The sequence below is a fragment of the Ambystoma mexicanum genome, chromosome 2p (genome assembly GCF_040938575.1).
Source record: "Ambystoma mexicanum isolate Mex_15411 chromosome 2p, UKY_AmexF1_1, whole genome shotgun sequence".
NCBI lineage: Eukaryota > Metazoa > Chordata > Amphibia > Caudata > Ambystomatidae > Ambystoma > Ambystoma mexicanum.
The window spans coordinates 1,283,140,922-1,283,164,202 of NC_090923.1; positions in this window are offsets into that span (position 1 = coordinate 1,283,140,922).

Genomic DNA, 23,281 nt, shown 5'->3' on the forward strand with positions numbered 1-23,281 from the left:
TGTCTTTTCTACTTGTGCTTGATCTCTGTTATGTGATTGACATCATTTCATGCACTGTACCATTTAATTAATTTTGTAAAGCGCCTTAGTGAACATGCTATAGAAATCGAATAAATATCAAATAATAATAATAATAATAATAATAATAATAATAATAAATCATAATACATCAAAGCTCTACAAAACATATGTCCAATACATAAAACCCTTGCTTTCTTGTTGACAAAGACACAATGACCTTTCCAACCGTATTCTTTCTGCTAAGGAAATCAAAAGTCAAGCTCCACTGCTCAATTCAAGTCACTCGTTATATAAAAGCATTCAAAACTTTCTGTATGGATTCCAAAAACTTAAATTCAAAAGCAATTACTTCATTTAAATCTATATCATCCTACTATACAATACAAAGCACACTTCATTGCATTAAAACAAAAGACTAGAACTGGTGGACATTTTCAGTCAAAAACTCAAAAGGTACAGCTCTAATCAAACACCCCCTGTAATATCTGACCGCATCTCAGCATAACCCTGTCTCGGCAAGCCAGCCAACCCACTAGGATAGGTGCTCTAACGATATATGTCTTAGTTGCTTGCCTGTAACTGTATTTCTCCAGCATTGGTATCTTTCATAGATTCACATGCTTGAATATTCCCTGTCGTCAGATTGGGAATCCTCAGTAATTTAAAAATAAATAAATAAATAAATAAATTATATATATATATATATATATATATTATTTACAATAGGAAATGGCAATACGGATTGCCCATTATGTCTAATAACACATTCACTTGTGTAGTCCCCCCAGCTCACTTTTGTATTTTATGACCCCAACCATTGAGGTGGCAGGGCTTAAGCTCCACCCCAGGCAGCCATCTTCAGATTTTGAGCCGTATAGTGACTGCATATATGATGACTGCCATGCCTTGGAGCAGCCTCTCAGGGGAGGTGGGTGGGTGGGCGCATGTGAATCTATGAAAGAAACCAATGCTGGAGAAATACAGTTACAAGTAAGTAACTAAGACTTCTCCAGCGCTGGATCTTTCATAGATTCACATGCTTGAATATAATACCAAGCAGTGAAGTATGCCATAAATGGCCACACATTAAAGGTGAAACTTCCATAGAGTATAGCAACTTAATTTAAGCTAGATATACCTAGGGAAGGGGGGAGAAATAGGCTGCTCCTACCGTAAACAAACAGGTGACGGAGCACTGCCTGTCCGACCGCTGATTCCCTGTTGGTGTCTTCTGTTAAGCAGTAATGCTTGGTGAATGTGTACCCTTTATCTGGAGTTCTGCTATCCTTAGTCTGCAGTTGGGTATGAGGTATATACACGAGGACATCATGCCCAGGAGCGACTTGAAGCGATGTACCGTGGCTGTGGCATTGTTGAGAAACCACAAGATTAGTTTCAGCATCGTGGATATTCTGTCTGTAGAAGGTAGCATTCTGGGGATGCAGGTATTTAGTTCTGCTCCTAGGAAGAGTGCTGATTTGGCCGGTACTGGGCAGGACGTGATTTCATTGATGGAAAAACCTAAAGCTTTGAGTAAATGTGTTGTCTTTGTGACCGCTATTGTTGCGAAGTTGTGCGAGCGTGCATTTATTAGCCAGTCGTCTAGGTATGGAAAAACCTGTGCGTCTGTGGTTCGCTGCCACTGGTGCTAGGCATTTGGTGAAGCCCGTGGTGCCGACTTTAGGCCGAAACGGAGGACACGGATTTGAGAATGCACATTTCCCACTGCGCACTTGAGGTATGTCATGTGTGCTGGGTGGATGGGGATATGGAAGTATGCGTCTTCCAAATCCAGGGTTGCTAGAAAGTCATTCTTGTTTAGCCATGGTAGTACATTTTGAAGGATCGTCATTTTGAATTTGATGCACTTGACAAACTTGTTTAGCGCGTTTAAGTCTAATATTGGTTGCCACTGACCGTTATTTTTCTTGATTAGGAAAAAACAAGAGTAGGACCCTCTCCTCTTTGGTTTATTGGTACTGGTTCTATGGATGTTTTTTGCCACAGCTTGCAGATTTCCATTTTTAGATATTTCAGCAAATGGATTTTGCATGGTAGAGGTGGAAGGAAGGGAGGTCGGTCTAAGAATTCGATCGTGTGTCCCTCGCATATGACTTGTCTGATGTAATGTCTTGCCAACGGTGGAAGTGTTGGCTTATTCATTCTCCCACTGGGGTGAGGTGTTGGGGGGAGCACATGGATTGTCAGCTTTGTTTAGACTGGGTTTTCGAGTGGCCCGAACCCCGTCTGCCTCTTTGAGAGTTGTATCTGGTGGTGGATTAATATTTATTGTCTTGATATGTACTGTTTTGTGTTCTTTGGTTGTAGACGACCTGTTGTATCCCCTATATCTCGCGGATAAGCCCAAAAAGACAGAAAGGGGCAGAAATCCTTATCCCTGCCCTTTAGCAAGCTAATAGCTCTGGCTGTGTCAGTGTCTGATTTAATACCCTTTAAATGGTCTTCAATTGTTTTGCCAAATAGATCTTGTCCGTCAAAGGGCATATCCAACATTTGCGCCTGTACTTCTGGTCTAAAACTGGTCGCCTTCATCCAGGCCTGCCTTCTAAGGACTGTTCCATGGGCCATTTGTCGAAAACCTGATTCAGCGACATCCACAGCTGTGTCGATCATGTGATCCTAGGTGGTTTCCCTATCAGTTATTATTGATTTCGCCTCCTCCTGGAATTCTGCCAGCAGATGTTTGGCTAGTTTTGACATACATAGCCATTGCTCCCTGTCAAGTCGAGCTGTCATAGTTAAGGCATTAGCTGCCCTGATAGTTAGAGATGGCGATGACGAGAACTTTCTGCCCATGGCCTCGAATTTGCAGCCTTCTTTGTCTGGTGGCGCTGTTAGTGGTGACAAGGGCATGGCCGTAGGACATGGGGTGCATAGGGGGGACAAATCCCCCCCACAATTTTAAGTGGGGGGATACAATGGCATTTATCCCCCCCAGTTTCCCCCAGTTTGTGTGTCTCTCTGCTGCACCAGTTTGTGTGTCTGCAGCATGTCCCTGTGCACTGATGCGTGCAAACGTCAGACTCTGAAGTTTGCACGCAGTTCAGACAGTGACCAGCAGCGCCAATGGCCGGGTATTGGTAATGGTAAACAAGATTCTTAACTCTGCTGCGAAGCTTGCTAATGCGTTCCCCCTTCCCCTCCCCCCGCACCTGCGCATTTGGAGCATCATGTGCTCAGGCCGGCATACTGCATGTGCCCAGCTTTAGAAGCCACTAGCCAGGCAGCGACGCATGCTCCTGACTACTGACAGCGTGAGAGAAGTGTGACTCCGCCGACCTCCTCTAGACTGGAGTCCTGAGGAGAGACCTCACACTTACTCAGCCTACTAAGTAAGGTAAGTTAAGTCAAAGTGGCCCCAGGCAGGTGTGTTTTTGTGCAGGGGTGCCACAGTGATGCAACGCTGCCTGTTTAGTCAATGTTTAGAATTCAGGAAAAGCCAGGAAGCCCTTAATTCATCCCACTTGTTAATTCATTTGCACGCAATAAATTGTAACACTTCCCCGGCTTTCCTGTGTGGCACCTTTAAAGCTGCATAAACTGCTGATGGCGCCGAGCGGGGGGGGCGGGGTTTGTGCGGCACAGTTTCTCACCACACAAACCTGTGCTGCTGGTTCACATGCCGTGGGTCTAAGCAAAAGATCGCGCACAGCTATGAAGTGCCCCCCCTGACCCCCATGTCCTGTGTGACACCCTGGGAGGTGCAGTGCAGGCCGGGCCGGCATCGGGTGTTGGGGGAGGAGGATTTAATTAGAGGGAACGAACGAGCGGCCGTCATATTTAACATGCAGCGTGTGTTAACTGTATAAATATGATATTTATACAGTTAACACGCGTGGCACGTTAAAGTTGAAGGAGCTGCTAGTGCTTCCTCAGTGTGGGCCCGCCCCATACAGCCTTGCAGGCCCCCCGTAGGCAGGTGGAATACTTGCCAACATTCTGTGACCAAAAAGTCTAAGATGTAGGATTTTTCAAGTTTCAAAAATAATAGCATAACAATGACATCACAGGAAATTACAAATTACAAACCATACATTGTTGGCACTACTGGAGCATTTTAAAATGCACAACCCATCAAACAGCACAACATGGAGAGATGTTGAAATGTTTACAATGTATAATTTTGAATGGTAAGTTAACACTAAATTTAATTACCCACCTTCACAGAAGGTAATCACACAGAGCTGGTAGGCAACGTTTGCCACTCCTCTGTAGCATCAGCCTGGGTAGTACATATTTATTACTACAGTGGAGGTGAAACATTGAACAACATGGAGACTGATAGCCTCCTTGGTCTGTTAGGCAGATGCTGTGTGATGGTGGTACGCTCTGCCACTTGCCTTCACTGGTGGTTCACCTAAGGTCCATCCCTGCAAGAGTGCAGGGCAGAGTCATGTAGCTGTCAGTTCAGTGGATTGATCTGAGCCCATCACTCAAATGTATCACTTATCCACCCACCGCACAGACGGATTAATTGCCTTAGAGTCACATAAATCACCTGCCACTGTAAAAAGCAGTAGGATCTGTCACCCAAATCTGTAGGCGGCAGCCCGCATACTGCCTAAATCAGTAGGGTTGGCAAGTGTGAGGCGGTACAGAGGCCCAAAATCGCTGTCAGTCTTGGGACATGCTGTTTGCGTAAAAGTTGAGGGGCAGACATTCCAGACCTCTTACACCCTGCCGGCCTCCAAAGAACAAATTTATGCTATCTTTGTCTTGTCTTTTAGGCACTGTTCAGAAAACAAACATGTTTTTGCGCAGGAACTGCCCATACACGACCCCACAAGTATTGCACTGCCTGGCAATCAGCTGCATCTTGCTAGCTGCATGTCCCTGACTGTCTCTGGTTGTAGCATTACTGCGCTTCTTGCTAGGAACATTGTGAGTTTTGAATTTGAATCCAAACTTATATCTCTTTACAAGGGGGAAGTGTTTTTGCCCCCAAATGCACAGCCACCACTGTTACATCTATCCATGGAGACATGGGCATACAAGCCTCTTCACAACCCCACCCCAACCCTCCTCCCCCTGCACCGCCCCCAGGGAAGAACATCTTTCTTCCCAATCCAACAATGGCAACCTAATAATGTGCACCCAACAAGTATTAACCCCCACACACTCAAAAATAAATACTAGCAAATATTGTAATTTTAAGCTGAGGTCCCAAAAATAGGCTTTGGGACACATTTTAAGTAACTCAAAAGTTATCAATAAAGCGGTGCATTCAGCCTGGAATTTCTACTTACATACTTGAATAACGCGCCCAATGTGATACAATAAAGGAAATGCTGTGCAGTTTGAGTGTTACACTTATGTCCAGCAACAATCAGTAATACTACAGTGCTAATACTAACAAGGGAGACAGTGACCGTGACCTGGCCAGTATGAGCAGCAACCACCCGTGCCTTCTCTCTCATGAGTGGGGTATTATTTCACCCTCTGGGGTCAGATAAGGGTCAGCATTGATGGCCAACAGTAGTTTGTTACCCTTCTACACCAACCTCTGCTTGGTGAGTCGCTTGGTGACTCAGATGAACTTTAATCTAAATTCTGTGGTTCATACATTTCCATTAAGTCAATTACTTTTGCAACAATGCGGCTCTCCTCAGCTTCTAGCTCAGTATGCAGGTGCATTGAATCACGAAAGGCCTAATCAGGGGTATTGCTTGCAGAGCCCATTTGGATGACTCTTATTCTGCCGACGCTTCATATTGGTGCTTTGCTGTCCTGTATGCCTCAATTCTTTCAGCAATAGCAATCCAGTGAACCCTAACCCTCTTTCCTGGGCAGGTTGCGACGGTTCCCTGTTTATAATTAAAGTGCAGGTGCCAAGACCTTACGGGGAGGTAGGAGTTTGTGCTACCTCTGCGCAAGACCCACAGGAGATCCTGACAGCAAGGCTCTCATCATCTCGCCCATAGAATAAGGCAACACATTCCTCTCGGCTCCTCTCTACCCCCTTTAAAAGGACTTTATGTGTCGGCTTGCATAATCACATGCTCTTCTCGATACAATCACACTCACAGTGCCACCACACTGGTCGTTTTTCACAAGCTTTCACTCCGAACTTACCTTCTCTACACAATGTTCAACATCATAATTAAGGCCCTGCCCATCAAGAAGACATCGCCAGTAGCCTAACAATCTAACTGGGCCATGAGGCTACCATTCCACTGAAAGCTAAGCCCACGTCAAGCTCGAAATCTCTAGGTGTAAGAAAGAGAAGATACGCAAATCCGTCTTAACTGTATGACCAAGGATTTAGCGTGCTCTCCCCAGTTCCGTCAGACAGTGGGACTGCAAAGTGCAAAAAGGGTAGAAAGGAGGCAGAGGACAGAAAAAGGGAGGAGCAAGGAAGGGGAGCGATGGAAACAAGAACGGAGTGCAGATGAAAGATAGGGATAGTTTGCAGCACGGGGTGACCAGTGTGTGCAGGGGAGAGAGGGGTGCAGGAAAGACCAGAACACAGGACAAGCCAGGAATGGTGGGTGGACACCCAATCCTTTTGGGATGAGCTATGCTCAGGCCATGAAAGCCTTTTGTATTCTAACAAAAGAGAAGGAAAAATACACATGTATGCACCAAATTCTTTGGAGGTGCTAGTCGTAGGTATTTAGAAGAGACCAATACTAATGCTCAAAAGCTGAGTCATCAAAAGAGAGGGAAAAGCAGAGAAATACAGATATGTCTTCAAAAATATGGGAATTTATTTTCAACATGGAAATTATTTCAAATATTCATGCATTTATCAAAAACTAAGATTAAAGTAGATATAAAAAGTGAAAACATTGTTGGACAGAATCCACATCAAAGAAATTACAAAAACTGGTTGTGCAGTAAGAGCAATATAGAAAAAAATCAAGGAACAATTGGATATTTTTGGTCTACCACTAGTATGTACCAACAAGTCCCCAAATAGGTTACGATTAAATTATGTAGGTGGTTACACAGAAGGGTGAGTACTAATGTGTGTGTATTATCAAATTCTGATCATATCTGGTTGTATAAAACTTTGCCAAAAAGCCTTTTGACCTGGGAAGTGGTAACATTTTTACGTGAACTGAGCCTTCTGAAGTGAGACGCCAAATTGAAGGATTTTGTACTCTGAACGGCTTTTCTTTTTCTTAATTTTCTTTGGTCTTCTTCTTTTCTCTTGTTTTATACAGTGATGATATATGTGATTTAATACGTACTGCTATTTTAATTTTGTGAAAAGTCGAGTTCTTTGACTAAAACACAATAAACAAATTATAAAAGCAAAGTCCCAAGGTGTCCCCTGCCCCCCACCCCCCTGATTTTATGGGTCCCCTACGCCCCTGGACAAGGGGTTTGTAAACTTCTTTCGCGGAGCGACAGTGATGACTGAGTCGGGCTTGGTGTGTCCCCTTAGGCATATGGGGAGCCATTTCTGGAGCCTTATATTTCTTTTCTGGGTGCGATACATAGGCGGGCATCGATAGATGGGTAGAGAGAATCCTTACCCCTGTATCCCAAATCGTGTCCAGCAGTGGGATAGCTGCGACAGTCCTCCTTCGTTTTATCTCTGTGCTCGTAGAGCACCGATTTCTTTTCCTCAGAAGTCACTTGTATCTGGAAAAGATCTGCTGACTTGGCAATTATGGTGTGGAAGGATACTAAGTAACCAAGAGGTGATGTTTCCCCTACTTTCGTGGTTTTACACTCTCATAGTCATCCCATTCGCTATGCTGCTCTTGGTCCTGTGTGATCTCTCCTGCCTCTGCTTTGTCTGTGTCTGTGAATTCCCTGAATGGGTCATCCTGCAAATCCGAAACTGACACAGTGGAGGTTACCGTGGTTGGATACCTTGATGGTGAAGTTCTCCTTGGTGGAGGTGACAACCTTGGAGGTGAGACTCTTGTCGGTGAAGCACTGCGTGATAGTGACCGGTCCCTGGGCCTGTGCAGCAGTTCGGGGGATAGTGTACATTTATGGGGTCTACTGTTAGTGGGAGAACCCCTTGGCATAGTTTGTTGAGGTGACCTGTTTCTTTGTGGGGACCTTGTGCCCACTGAACCTGTGGATGCATTCCTATGCCTGCTGAGAGCCCCAAGGGTTGAACTCTTTGGCATCTGTTCAACTCCTCTATGATTCGTTGCATGGACTGCATCAGTGTAGGATCAAAGGGGTCAGTGGCATCCTCAGTGGTCCACACTATGGTGGACTAATTTCTTTTGGAGTATGAGTGAGTTGTTCACCCATATATTCAATGTCAGAGTATTCCTCTTGTAGAATAATATCTGGTAATTCTATCATCTCATTAGTTGGTGCTAATTGGATTGTTACGGGCTTTACGTGTCCTCCTGTAGTGGAGGGGATTGTATCAGACAGTTCCTAAGTCTTATTTGGGATTCCCTCCGTGGACAGTGGGTTTACCGGTGACGAGGCGCTCGTGGATGGCTTTTCTGGCCTAATCGTTTCCGTAGACGCAGGTGTTGGTGGCTTTGTCGACGAGAGTCTTGTGGATGAGTGATGCGTTGCTGGCTTCGTCGACGAGAGTTTCGTGGACGAGTGAGGTTCTTCCTTCACCTTCGATGATGATTCTTTCGTCGTGAGCAATGATTTGGATGAGGAGGATTTGCTCGGCTACAATGACGTTTTTAATGTGGTCGTGGACAGGTTTTCCTTCATGGAAGGTTTGGGCGTCGACGAACTACTGTCATTTTTGGTAGCACTGCCGCTCGTCGACGATGGCCCCGCAGTCAGCTGTTCCCCAAATGAAGGTTTAGATGCCGTCTCCTTAAGTTTGGATGTTCTTTTTCCTTCATGATGATTACTTTTTTGATCCACAGAGCTTGAGGAAGGTGTAAGGGAGTTTTTCTCGACCCTTTTCCTGCTCTTGTGATGTGGGGAGAAACCCCTTTACACTGAAGAGGCCCTTCTCTTGGAAGTTTGTCTCTCAGTTCCCTTGTGAGATTTTACATGGGCTGTTTTAGCAGATTCTTCATCAGACGATTGGCACTTGTTCTCCAGATGTAACAGCAGCCTTCTGTGCCTGTCCTGTAGTGTCTTGTTGGTGAAGGTTTTGCAGATCTCACATTGGTGAATATCATGAGGATATAAACAGTAAATGGACTGTTCATGGGGATCCCTCATGTACATCAACTTATTTCTGCACTTGCTGCAATCTTTAAACAAGGAGGGCTTTTTGGCAGGTCCTGTGTCCTCAGGAATGGTGCCAAGGTGGTCTTTACTCGACAAAGAATTGTGGAAAATCGATATCTTTCCAGTCAAAGTAGGTGCTCACCGGCTCAGTTGGCTAGCATACGCTGATGACTTGTTATTGCTAGATTACACGCCTAAGGGGCTGCCAACCTTGATTAACGGACTTGGAGTATTTGCAAATGAAAATAGTCTAAAGGTGAATATAGCTAAAAGCAAGGTTATGGTGGTTGCTGGCAAATTGAAACCAATTGTGAGAGTGTCAATTCTTATAAATATTTAGGCCTTCATGTGGACGATGCACTCAATGGGAAACTTAATTGGGAAGAAACTAAATGCAAATGCATGAAAATGATAGGTGCAATTAGCAGTTTTATCAGGAAGAATAGAGGATTCTCTGTTAAGACAATTGTGCCTCTATATTCTTCAAAAACTGTACCTATGCTGAGAAATGGGGCCATGTGTTCACAACAGACCTTATTAAATTTGAAGCGAAAATGTTACGCAAACTGTTTCGCATGCCGCACGCCCTACCAATAGAATATCTTTACCTAGAATTAAATTTGATTGGGATCAAATTTATCCTAATATCTAGATCGTATATGTACTCTGTAAACCTGCAAGCTCTGAGCAATGGTATCGCAATGGTTGATTATGTGAAAGCCTTTCTGAGCCTTGAGAATTGTTCGTGGATTGGTACTTTTGGCAAAATATTAACTGTTTTTAATTTGTGGAATAGAGCATGTGATTTCCCTATTGTTCCAACTAATGTTCTTAAGATTAAACATGGGCTTAAGCAGAAGTTAATCAGTTATAGTTATCAAAAGTATATTGTTCAACTATCTACTAAGTCCAATAGTGGCTCGTACATTCAATACAGAAGTCACTGCAGTAGTAATCCAAAATATATCAATGCCTTTCCAGAGATTGGAACTGCGAGACAGTATTTATTACTGAAATTCAATCATTGCGCAATGCTTGAAATTCAAGGTGCAAAAAGAGGTATTCCTCCCACTGTACTCTATTGTAGACTACGCGGCGAAACTGTGATAAAATCACTTGAACATATTTTAACTATTTGTGCGAGTCTTAAAAGCATTAGAACCAAATGTATGAAATGTTACGAAAATCATACAGACTCTACTGATACTTCGATGCTTTGGCAAACTTTTATGGAAGGAAACAGTCTACATTTGATATATTTTATAGTGACATTTTATTGGAAGTGTGCTGAGATTTTTGTTCTATTATGATGATGCTTTTAATTTCCCTTTTTCTTATGTGGTTTTAACTAATGATGTGTAAAGGATTTTATGTTTGGCTAAATTGTATGTTTTTAATGTTGTCTATACAAAGCTGTGTGGCTGTATCTATATTATCAAATACAAATAAATTAAATGAATTAGAAAAAGTGAAATAAAAGTTGTAGCTTGTAAAGCTAAATAGAAAAACACGATGAAAGCTCGGAGAGCTGAGAGGATTCCCCCTGTCTGATAGACTGCTGTGAAAAATAAGAAGATGGCTGCCTGGGGTGGAGCTTAAGCCCTGCCACCTCATTGGTTGGGGTCATAAAGGACCAAAGTGAGGTGGAGTGACTACACAAGTGAATGTCTTATGAGTCATAATGGGCTTTCCGTATATATATATATTTATTTTTAAATTACTCAGTATTCCCAGTCTGACGACGGGGAATATTCCAGCATGTGAATCTATGAAAGATCAAGCATGTGAATCTATGAACGATCCAATGTTGGAGAAATAGGGACTACAGCCTGTAAATCCCCTTACCATCAAACTGATATTATTTGATGGTCAGAGCTTCTTGTTTTCATTCTAACCTATTGTCGGGGGGAAATTCTGCCGGGGTCGGCCGGACCGTCCGCAGACCTCCAGGCAGGGAGGCCCCAACTCCTCCCGTGTGTATCCCAGATAAGATGAGATAGAGTATGAGACGCACACAAGGAGCAAGGTGACTCTGCTGTTTATTAGACAAAACGGCAGGGATGGGTCAAGGAGCGCACGCGTTCGTCCTGACACACACTCAATCGTGGGGCTCGCAGGCCCTTTTTACTGTATTATGACGCGCTACTTGCGTCACTTCAGAAAGTTAACAAAAAACCTATCGCCACTCTTAATTGGGTGTTCGAGTGGTAGGGTTAGTATAGCACACATATAGAGAAAGATATTAGTGGACAAGGTGTAGTCAGGTGGTATATCTGGGTTGTCCCTACAATTAGATACATGAAAATTGTTACATGAAGGCTCCTGAGGATTGGCTAAATGTGCTGGCGTCAGTGATAAGAGCCCCATGTTCTGATTGGTGCACCCGTGAGCTTCCCAGCCTGGGACCACCGTCGTTCCCAGCTCTCGGTGTACCTGTAAGTTGCAACAATGTTTCACTATGGGTACATGCAGACAATGTGAGGACTTATTCATAGCTAGACGGGGTACCGTTCCCACTGTTGCAGATGTCCATTGAGCCTTTCAAGTGTATCTGCCAGTGTCTCGTAGCGAGGGATCCAGACGCCTCTGTTCTCCCGGGTTTGGCATCTCGTCAGGTTCGGCTTGATCACGTGGGGAGGGACCGTGAAAGAGGCATAATTCTGCACAATTAATATTGTTTTTCTACTGTGCGTCTGGTTTAATTTGTCGGTGTGACTTTAACGTTGGTGCGCGGAGTGCGAGGTTGCAACATCGTGCCTTTGATGATTTGCTCTTGGAACGTGGGTTTGCAACATTGCGACCTTGGCTGGTTGCTTCGCCAAGCTCATTCTGTAGGATCAGCAACTGACTCTTGTCTTGTTGATGTCCACGGGAGCTCTTGTTTGAGGCCTACTTTGGCCCGGTGCATAAGTTGTCCGTTTGGTGCACAGGTGCTTTAGGTTATAGGAGCATATAATTCCATAATCAGTATTGTCTTTATTATATTTCTCATGGTGGTAACTGGTTTCAAAGAGAAGCGTGAGCAAGCTAGTAAAAAGTTCATGACGCGTCTTGCGTTTCCGCATTCTGAAAACCTATATAAAAATAATAAAGATGCACGTCCGTGAATATGCCTGTCGCCTACGTCATAGCACTGAGTATATTCTTCGTGTAGGTTGGTGTGGGAATGTCCAGTGTGTATATTTGTACAGATGTGCTTCCCGTTGTCTAGGTCGTCATGGCATCTCTAACGACGTGTAGATTTTAGTCTAGTTGATCCGCGCCGCAGGTGTCGGCATGGCCAGTGCGGGCTGCTGGGCAAGCAGATGGACACATCCGTATGTTCCTGTACCAGGGTATCTGGTCGTCTGGTAAATGGGCAAACTCTTCTCGTGGCGGGTGTTTGGGTCGTGACCCTCTAGGCCAAGCGCGAGAGGTGAAGGACGGGAGCCTGGTTTTCCATTCTCCCACTTCAGTCCCCCCTCTGGTCGACTTGTCGACCACAAACATATCCTTCTCGTTATCTCCTCTTACTCGCCATATCTTGGTTATCCCTCCGAGATGTCCATAGTGGTTTACATGATCTTCAAATGACCAATACATATATTCACAGGTACCCCCAGGAGTACAGTATACCCATCTTCCTATGTAGCTCCTGGGGTTTCTTGGGTTCTCGGTCTTTACTGACGGTGGGTCTAGATGGTTGGTAATTATTTGGGTGCGCAACTTCTCCCTTTCCTGTATAATTACACCTGTATGCTGGCCGTCATCTGCTGGCATCAAGGGGTGCATTCCCACCATTTCCAGCAACTCGTCAGTAGTGCGTGCCTTTCGTGCCTTCCAAAATCTAATTATGATCAGGGTAGCTCCAGCCAATATAGTACAGCCCACTATTATTTTCAGTCCATCTGACAGCCAGGATGGCATCCATGACCATAATAGTGAAAACCAGCTCTCATCCTTGTTCACACCATTGCTTTCATCCGTCATTTTGGAGTGCATCTGAGCTAATTGTGAAACTGCTTCTGTCAGTGTACCATTGTCAGCATCATTGGCAGGTATGAACGTGCAGCATGATTGTCCTATCTTTGCACAAACTCCTCCTTCCATTGCTGTGAGAAGGTCCAATACATATCTGTTCTGTAGTGCTACCATCCTTACAGCTCGCAGCTCCTCTTTTATTGCGTTGAACCCATTTACTGTAGAATTGATGGTCATCATTAGTTCCCATCTAGTTATTTGGAGCCATTTTGCGTTTGCGTAAGCCTGTAATCCCGGGTGTATTATTGAGGAGAAGAACATTGCTGCTCTGCTGAATAGTCTGTGTTCCGGCGGTATTGATGTTAGTGCCGTTTCCGACCTTCCCCACAGGTAATTTCCTGTCAGCGGCTCTCCTTGTCTTTTTCTTCTATTTAGGACAGTGTCATTGCTGTTGGTCCTGTTCCCTTGCTCCTCCTGGAGTGGTGCAGATCTCTTTCTTCTCTTATCCCCTTCATTCATTCTAGGAAATTTCGCCACATCGACGTGCTTCTTAGGTACCACTAGTGATGGTACATTGACGTGTACCATTGTGCACACACCATTCCACAGGGGAGGCAGTGTATGGTATGCCTTTTCTCCACAGGCCCAATAATGATCCATTATTACTGCTGTTCCTGCTCCCCCCTCAGGTAACTCCGTCACACTTGCGCAATTGGTGTTATATCCTACGTCCACCTCTCCTTTATGCTGGTAACATACCTTGGGCGCAGTCAACGGTAGTATCGTTATTGGGTCTTCATCTTCTTCTACCCATGTGAGCATTGGTACATACTTGATCCACGTCGTCCAACATCGGTGATTGTGTGTCTCGATGGTTGAGATAGTTTCTTTTGTTACCATGTTGCTGCCAATCACTCCTATCTCCCAGCTGTTATCCAGATACACCTTTCCTGTTATCGTCAGTAGCGGCCTCTCCCAGCATCCTTGTTTACCCGGAATTTCAGTGGCGTACCAATCACATGGTAGATACTGCAGTGTTACTTTCTGTGTTTCTCCTTTTGCAGGGCCACTTGTTATATATTTGAATGCTTCAGCATGTAAACTGGTCTTGTGATAACTCAAGTAGGTCTTGAGGAAGTTGTTTTCATATGGGTATGAGTCTCGTGTTTTCCATGTCATGTGCACTACAGTTCCTTGAAATCTTCCTTTCGTCTGGAACAGTGCCAAGTATATTATGCACTGTGCTATCTTCTCATTTATTTCTGTGGCAACAAATGTTCGTGAAGCACTCATGGCCGATGGTATTAATGAGCAGACGTAGCAGCTATCCTCAGTTGTCTGCTTACCAATGCGGGTCATGTGTTGGTACCATATATTGTTTGTGACATGTGCTGAATCTTGTACATAACTATCAATACCTTTATTGTCTGAGTATGTGCTGCGTTTAACTCTATTTTTCTTTGGTGCAATGTTACTACTACCACCTGACGTAACACCTGTTGCAGCAAGGAACGGGGGTATATTAGGTTTGGGTGCAGCAACAAAATTGATAGCACAGCTATACTGCCATACAGAAGCAGCCAAAAATCCGGTGATTATCAAAATCCCTATTATTTTTATTACAATTGCTAATCTCACCGGCATTTTGCTCTTACCTTGCTGCAGTCCTGGCAGCTTATTCTTGCGATGTTAAAGTTGCCCGCCTAAAAATTCTCAGAAATGCTCGTTTTTAAATGTTAGTTTTGTTTTGTTTAAGCTCTCCCTATCAAATAGTCATTCAGTGCCCAGGCGAAGAGCTGCTCCCACGCTACTCTAAGTGATTGGTCTCTTAAGACCGGCAAGTATGGGCGGAGGTGGGGCATGTAATATTCTATGGCCAGGAGGAAGGCTGTGTAGTAAACACGTACCCTTCTTCTTTTTAGGTATGTTGGCCTTTTTATTTCGTATACAAATTGGTGTGACAATTCTTCTGGGTAGTTATCGTCTGGGAGTACCATCTACGCCTGGACAGTGGACTTTGTTAGTTAGCTTTCTACTTAATAATACAATAATACGCAGTTCCTGTATGTGCGAGAGAAAAAAGAGAACATTCACGTGTTTACATGTGTATTTGTGCGGCCAATGTCTTTCAGTTTATGTTACAACTGTCCTTTGCAGTCAATGGGCGGGGGGGGGGTGGCGTAATTATTTTTACTCTTTGAACGTGTGACCATGGGGTGGGCAGTGTAGTGATCACCCCTTTCTTCGTCAGTTGTTGTCTCTGGGGTGTCTGGGTAGTGAGAAGGTAAGGGAACAATTGGGTCGTTGTCTGTGGTAGAACTTCCTTCCGCTGTCAGGGATGTTGTTGCTGTTGTTCCAATGGACCTGTCGTTGGCGCTGGGGCGGGTCTGCAGTTTGTATATCTTTACATCATGTAGGTGGTTCCAAGCACGCTTATCCTTTAGTTTTACTGCTCTTGTTGATACGTCTTCTACCAGATGTGGACCGGTGAACCTTTTGTCGTTCCACCTTCTATTGAAATTGCGAAGTAGCACGTGGTCACCTTTGGCTAGTTTGCACAAGTTCTCTTTTTCTAATTCTGTACTGGCGCCTTCTTCTTTATCTCTGGTGGACCCGCCCCGCGTGCGCTCGAGCTGTTGAGACACAAACACAACACTAGTAATCAAAGACGACACATATTGATACATTTCATCACCTAGTATACTCGCTGAACTTTCGTGGTCAGTGAATGCCCTTGACGTTGGCGTTAGAGGAAGGCGCATTTGACGTCCAGTAACCACCTCGTGTGGGGTGAGGTGGTGGTCGGACCCTGGCCTGTTCCTCAGCTCGAACAAGGCTAACGGAAGGCAATACAACCAACTTTTCTTTGTTGTTTATTGTATCTTTGCAATTGCCTCCTTCAATAAGCCATTTAGGCGTTCACATACGCCGTTAGCCTGTGGGTGATATGCACATGCAAATTTGTGCTTTATGCTCAGCAGGGCTGTGATATGTTGGAACATTTCGTTTGCGAAATGTGGGCCATTATCTGATCTTAATACTTCGCACACTCCCCACCTGGGGAAGACCTCCCTTACTATGAATTTGGCTGCTCTAAATGCATCTGGGTGTGAACAGGGCCCTGCTTCAATCCACCTAGAAAATGGGCATACTACTACAATCATGTATCTATTACCTTGACATATGTTGATCATATCAACATAGTCAATGTGGAGGTGCCGAAAGGGTCCTTCTGGCCGGGGTATGGTACCTCTTATCACTTTTAGGGTATGACCGGCCGTAAACTGTTGGCATGTGAGACAATTGCTGATAAAATTTGAAACATGAGAATTTAACTCGGGACAGAACCAATCATCTCTAATTCGTGCTGCAATTATTTCCTTGCCTGTATGGGCTGGGTGATGTAATTGGCTCAGGGCGGTATTTAAAAGTGCCAATGGTATTACAACTTTCCCAGTACCACTCTGGCGCCATAGTGCGTCGGTTGGTGACATTGTACATCCTCTTTTTACCCATATTTCCTTTTCGGCCATTGGTGCTGCTGCTTGTAATTCCATAATCTGTGTGGCTGGGAGATGGGTATACCCTTCTCTTATTAACATCTCCCTAGCCATTCCCCTCCCTCTCCCTCTCTGTGAGTCTGTGGGGTCCCATATCTCACCAAAGTATGCAGCATATTTCGCATGTGCGTCTGCTGCTGCATTCCCTTTTGAGACATGGTCTTCACCATTGGTGTGTGCGGTGCTTTTTACTAGGGCTAGCTCTTGGGGGTCGTTTATTACTTCAATTAATTCAGCCAACAAGAGGGCATGTTGCACTGGAGTGCCGTCAGCTCTCCTAAACCCTCTTCTCCTCCATTTTGTTAGCCCTGAGTGGACAGTGGATGTAACATATGCACTGTCGGAATATATTGTTACACGTTTGTTAAAACTTTCTTTCAATGCCAATATTAGTGCAACTAGTTCAGCGGCTTGAGCAGAGTAATGCTGTGGTAACTGTACACATTTCATAGCCACACACACCGGAGCCTCCATCATTTTTACCACTGCTGCCCCAGTTCTCCGTATCCCATCTCCTTGATCAATAGTTGATGACCCATCAATAAACAAAAGCTCACCTCCCTCTAGTGCATTCTCTTCAACTTTTCTAGTACATGAATATATTTCATTTAGTTGGGTGCAGTCGTGGGCGTAATCTCCCTCCTCAATTATTTCTGCTAGAAATTTTGCAGGGTTAACAGTGCTACATCTAACAATCGCTAGTTCAGCCCTAGACAAAATGATCTCATAACCTGATGCCCTTTGTGTCGTTAGTGTGGACTTGGGTTTATTCAATATTGCAAATAATGCATGTTCCACAAACAGTGTAGTTGGACACCCCATGGTTATTGCTGATGCCTTTTCTACTGCAAAAGCAGCTGCAGCGAGGCCTTGTTCGCAAGGGAAGTGGCCTAACATCACGGGGTCTAAGTGACCGCTATAAAATGCTACTGGTTTATAGCCCATGCTTGTTTTTTGGGCCAATACTGCTTTCATTACTGCTGAGTCGCAATGTGAAAATATAAAAAATCGTCGCTCATAGTCTGGGGATGCCAGTACTGGAGCTGTTGATATCGCGTCCTTCAATTCGTCAAATGCCTCCCTCATTTCCATAGTCCACCCCAACCTTTTCTCCCCTTTATTTGCTTCCTTCAACCCCTCAAGCAGGGGTCCTATGTATGAGCTGTAATCAAATACCCATGCTCTACAGTAGTTGCATAGCCCCAGAAATTGCTGCAGTTCTCTCACAGTCTGTGGCATGGGAGTGCTTGAGATGGCCTGTGCTCTTTGCGGTGCAATCTTTCTTCCATATTGGGATATCAGTTGGCCAATGTAGAGTACCTGTTCCTGACAGTATTGTATTTTTTCCATGTCTACCTTATACCCTTTTTCAGCCAATATAGTCAACATTTTTAACGAGTCCTCTCTGCATTTACTTTCGTTTATACTGCAAATTATTATGTCATCCACATATTGTAACACTGTGCTTTCCACCTCAACGTTACCCAAATCCATCTGTATCACTCTATTGAAAATTGAGGGTGATTCACAATACCCTTGTGGTAACCTGGTATGTTTCCATTTAGTATTTCGGTAAGTGAAACTTGTTAGATCTTGTGAGTCGGGGTGTAATGGTATTGAGAAAAATGCATTTTTAAGATCTATTACTGTAAATCGTGATGCCTCTGCTGGAATGCCACACAATATTGTGGCCGGGTTTGCTGTTACTGGATATTCTGCTTCCACTATGTTGTTCAAGGGCCTTAGGTCCTGTATGAAGCGCCAAGACCCCCCTTTAGCCTTGCGCACTGGGTACACAGCCGTGTTACATGGTGATTCTGAGGGGACCAATATGCCATTGTTTATAAGGGCTGTTATAGCTTCATATATGCCCTCATCTGCCTCTTTTGACAATGGGTACTGTTTTACTCTTGGTAGTATTGCACCTTTTTTCAATTTTATCCGTACACCCCCTATGCTTTTAATGCATCCTACGTCATAAGGGCTAATGGTCCATAATGATTTGGGCACCTTTGACATATCCTCCTTAAAGAAAGGGACTGGGGTGCATGCAGGTGCCTCAAGTGCCATAGCAATTTTCTGCGCTATATGTTTGTGAGCCACTCGTAACCATATTTCTACACTCATCATGAACACCATTTCCCCCTCCTCTTTTTCTTCTGAAAACAGTTCCTCATCTGACACCTGGGTCAACCTACATCCTTCTGCTAGTGCTATCACTGCCCTCCATGCTCTTCCTTCTTTGTCTTGGGCGTGCACAGCAATATACTCAGCTGTTGTAATAATGCTTTCAATGTCTATTGCAAACACCTTTCCTTCTTGTTCATTAACAGGTGTTTCTGGTCGGAACAGGTAAGCTGCTGGCCTCCTCCATATTTTCCCTTCTATCCCTGGCATCCATGCAATTGCCATGTCTGTTCCATACTGGAATATCTCGCCATCTACTGGTTCCGCCCTAATCGCTGTCTGCCCACAGTATGCTTGCATAATCTGTCGTGCTGCTAGCATGTTAATCCCTGGAGTAGAGCAAATTATACCATCCTCTGTAAAGGAGATTGTCATATTTAACCTATTCATTATGTCCCTCCCCAGTATATTTACTGGTGAGGCACTATAATACAAGAGTGGAACTGACAGATCGTAATCTCCGATAGATAAAGGAACGTTATCAGTAAAAGGAACCAATCCTTTAGCCCCAGAAAATCCTTGGGTGTTCATGGCTTCGCCTGACATCTTAAATTTACCTTCCCTTATGCAAGACCGGGTTGCCCCGGTGTCAACAAGGAATGATAACTTTTTGTCACCTATCGTTACCTCTATGCGTGGCTCCTCCGCACTATTAGGTGTTACTGACAGGATGGGACACACCAAGGCCGTCTGTGGGCTGTCCTATTGGGGGTACAATGATTGGCCATTTCCTGTGTAAGGGTTGTGTCCCAATACCGTCACCCTACCCAATTGCGTTTGTTCAGTTTGGGGTTGTTGTGTTATCACTACTTGTTGTTGTGGCAGTGGCTGTTGTTGTGTTAATTGCTGTTGCTGCAGTGGCTGTTGTTGTGTTAATTGCTGTTGCTGCATGCCCTGCTGTTCTTGTGGTGGCCTAGGTTGTGCCTGCTCATTCCATGCTGGTGTTCCTGGCCTGACCCTACACGTGCGTGACATATGTCCTAGTAGTCCACAACTCCAACACACGGGTGGTTCTCTGTTTTGCCATGGAAAGCTCCCTGTGTTGTCCTGGTATACCGGTTGCCCTGTGGGGTATGAACTTCCAACTCCCCCCACCTGCTGTTGGGTATTATATCCGTATCCTCTCCCTCTCATAAATCCTCCTCTCCCTCTGTTATAACCATAATACCCAGCTCCTTGCATCTGGTACCCTCCTCCCACGTTTGGTGCGTGTAATTGTAGTGGCGGCATTTGCTGTATTATACTTTGTGGAGGTGCTATTAGAGCTGGGTCTTGTGCAGCCACTATTTGTGTGGGGCTTTGGGCCATTGTTGTGGGCGCAGTTATTAGTGCCCCCTCCATTGTGTATTTAGTTAGTTTTTTCTGTACTAGTTTGGCCTCTTCTGTTTTCCTGTCCTCTTCCTTTTGTTTCATTTTTCCTTGCCATATCCTGCAGTGATGTACTATTGTCAGCTGTATTTCAGGCCATGGTTTTACTTCCATTCCCACTACTTTCTTTAGTTGTTTCTGGACTCCTTCTGGGAGCCCTTGTACTAGTATATGATAAAATATGGCTGGTGTTTTATCCCATTGTTCTCTAGTTTCCATGCGCCACTTCTCTTGAATATCCTGTATATAATCAACAGGATCTTCATTCTCACGCATCTTACGGGAAGTAATTGCTTCTATGTCTGATGTGTCTGGGTACTGTACTCTCAGTGCCTGCCATAGCGCATGTCTGCAGTTTGCAAATGGTGCCCCATCATGCGATGTGTTCGTTATTGTTATCCCATGGAATCCCGCTCTCTTCCAGATGTTGTCCGCTCTATCCCCTAATATTGATATTAACAGGCCTTTCACATCTCCTACTGCTAGTTTCTGCCCTGCGGTGTGTTTTTCCATTTCATATATCCACTTACCCGCACCTCCACTTAGTGATGGGAGCCTACATTTTATATTTTCTTTATCCGTATGCTTCCATGGTACATACTGCGGTCTAACCCCTCCTCTCTCCAACAGTGGCATTAAGTTGTGTCTTGTGTCACCCTTTATGTTCCATAATATTGAGTCCTCACACCCCTCCTCCTCCCCTGTTTCCTTTACCACTTCAAATTCTTCCTTGCTACCCCTCCTTCTACCTACCTCTCCGTCCCTTCCCCTTGTTCCGTCATCCCCTGTGTTTAATATGGGTATGTTTATCTGTCTGTCTTGCCTGCGGCTAGGGAGGTCTCTAAGCCGGCATGCATAGGGAGTCACTTCGTCCATGAATGGCGCAAGCTTTATTGTGCGCAGCGTGCGTGTGGTGGTTGAGCATGTAGGGTGCGATGGGGGAGGGCGTGATGGAGATGGCGATGGTGTGGCTTCATGGGTTTGTTTTTCCACTAGTTGTTGCACCCTCTCCTCACTTTGTTCCAGCTCCTCCCTTCTCTTACGGATCCATGGCGAGTCTATGTTGGTTCTAGTGAGGTACAGCTTATCTAAGCTTTCCCTTTCACTCTTTCTTCCTACCCTCTCTACTCCTTCTTCCTCCTCACTGCAAAAATCAGTCATAGATGGTATCCCCCACTCTGTTCTTTTCCCTTTTACTGTTACTGTTTCTAAGTCTATTAGCTCCATTTCTCCTCTTCCTTTGTTACCAACTGTTCCCCCTGGTGTTGATGTTGTTGCTACTTCTCTACTTCTATATACATCCCCCCATTTTTCACTCTCCTTATTTCTCCCTCCTCTTTCCCCTTCACTCCTATCCTCCACTTCCCTACTATTTTCCTCCCTTTTCCTTTTTAATTCCTCCATCACTTCGTTGCTCATCTGTTCCAATATTCTTTCATCTTCTTTCTTTCTTTCCCATTTCACCCTTTCTCTTTCTATTGCTTTCTCTTCTTCATATTTCTTAGCTGCCTCTGATACTACCCTCCTCCTCCATATTTCCAATTCCCTTTCCTTGTCCTCTTCTTCCTTCTTTTTTTCTCTCAATACTACTCTTGACACCCTTTCTGCTGCTGCTCTTACCCTTCCATCTTCTATCCTTTGCTCCTCATTTCGTTCCCTTAATTTGTCCAATTCGTTTTTACCCTCTTTCCTTTTCCTCACTCTCTCTTTTTCCCCCTTCTCAAGCTGTGTTAGTAATTCATTCTGCTCATCCCTTAGTTTTGCCAATTTTTCCTCCAAAATCTCTTCTCTTTGTAGTAGTAGCTCCTCCCCTTCATCTCACTCTCCCTTCTACTATCCTCGCCTGTTCTCTTCACAACCTCCCTTTCTTCTCCCGTTAGTGAACCCCGTAATTTTAATAATATCTGTGCAGCTACCCACTCATCATGTCCTATCTCTACAATCTGCTCTTCTCCAATCCTCCCCTCCCCCACTATCTTCCTGTGAGCCACATATGGTGGAGGGCTGTATGCCGGGTTCGAGTATCCTTCAGCCGCCCTTAACTGTCCTTCTATTTCTCCTAGTTCTCTTAAAGGGTACAACCCTTCTCCCTCTGTTTTCACTCCCGGTGTTATGGGTATCTCGTTGCTCGGTTCCTTTTTTATGTCTTCTAATTTGTCAATCTTTTCTCTTCCCTCTCCTTCATTTTCCGCATTCTTTTTCCTTTCACACCCCTTTTCCCCATCCGTTCCCTCTTTCATAATCTCCTTTACTTCCGGTGTTTCTCCCATAGAAAACATTCCATTTGGTCCTGGTCGGGATCCCTGGAACATCCTCCATAAGTTAAACACCTCCATATGGCTCGCCAACTTCTTCCCCTTGTATGTATTGTGCAGATGGTTTAGCAATGAATGTTGGGCATATGGATCGAAACTACCATTAGGCGGCCATGGTGTTAACATTTTGTTATCCGTCCCCTGGGTCCACTCTATGCTGTACTTAATTAATTTCTCCCTATGGGGTGGCAGTGTTGTGCATATGTGTTGTAGTGGGGTAGTGAGGGTGTTCCCCCACCCTCCCGACCCTGTCCCATATGACATAGTTGTGCCCCACTTGTTACTCCTCCCTTCGCTATCAGTTTGCAATTTACAACCTTATATTGTTTACCTGGCCCCTTAAGTGTGGGGACTTACGACAATCCTTTACAACGTATGCAATAATAATAATAATAATAATAATAAAAAAAAATAATAATAATAAAACACAAATATATATATGTATAATTTTGTATTGTATATTCCTTCCCCTACGGCCCCCTGCGGCCGAAGCGCACGCAGTCCCCTGTGACTGCGTACCCCTTACGACGATCTTATACAGTCGTCCTTATTCCTCGTTCTCCTCCCCCTTTTACATTTGCCGTGGCTGGCGTTCTCCGTGCTCAGCCACGCCCCTCTCCCCTTCTTCTCTTCCAATCCACTCGTTTATTGTTTATCTTCGTATCCGCTCCCTCATCATTTTTCTCTTCCCCACCACTTTCAAAACTCAATGTTCCTTGTGCTCAT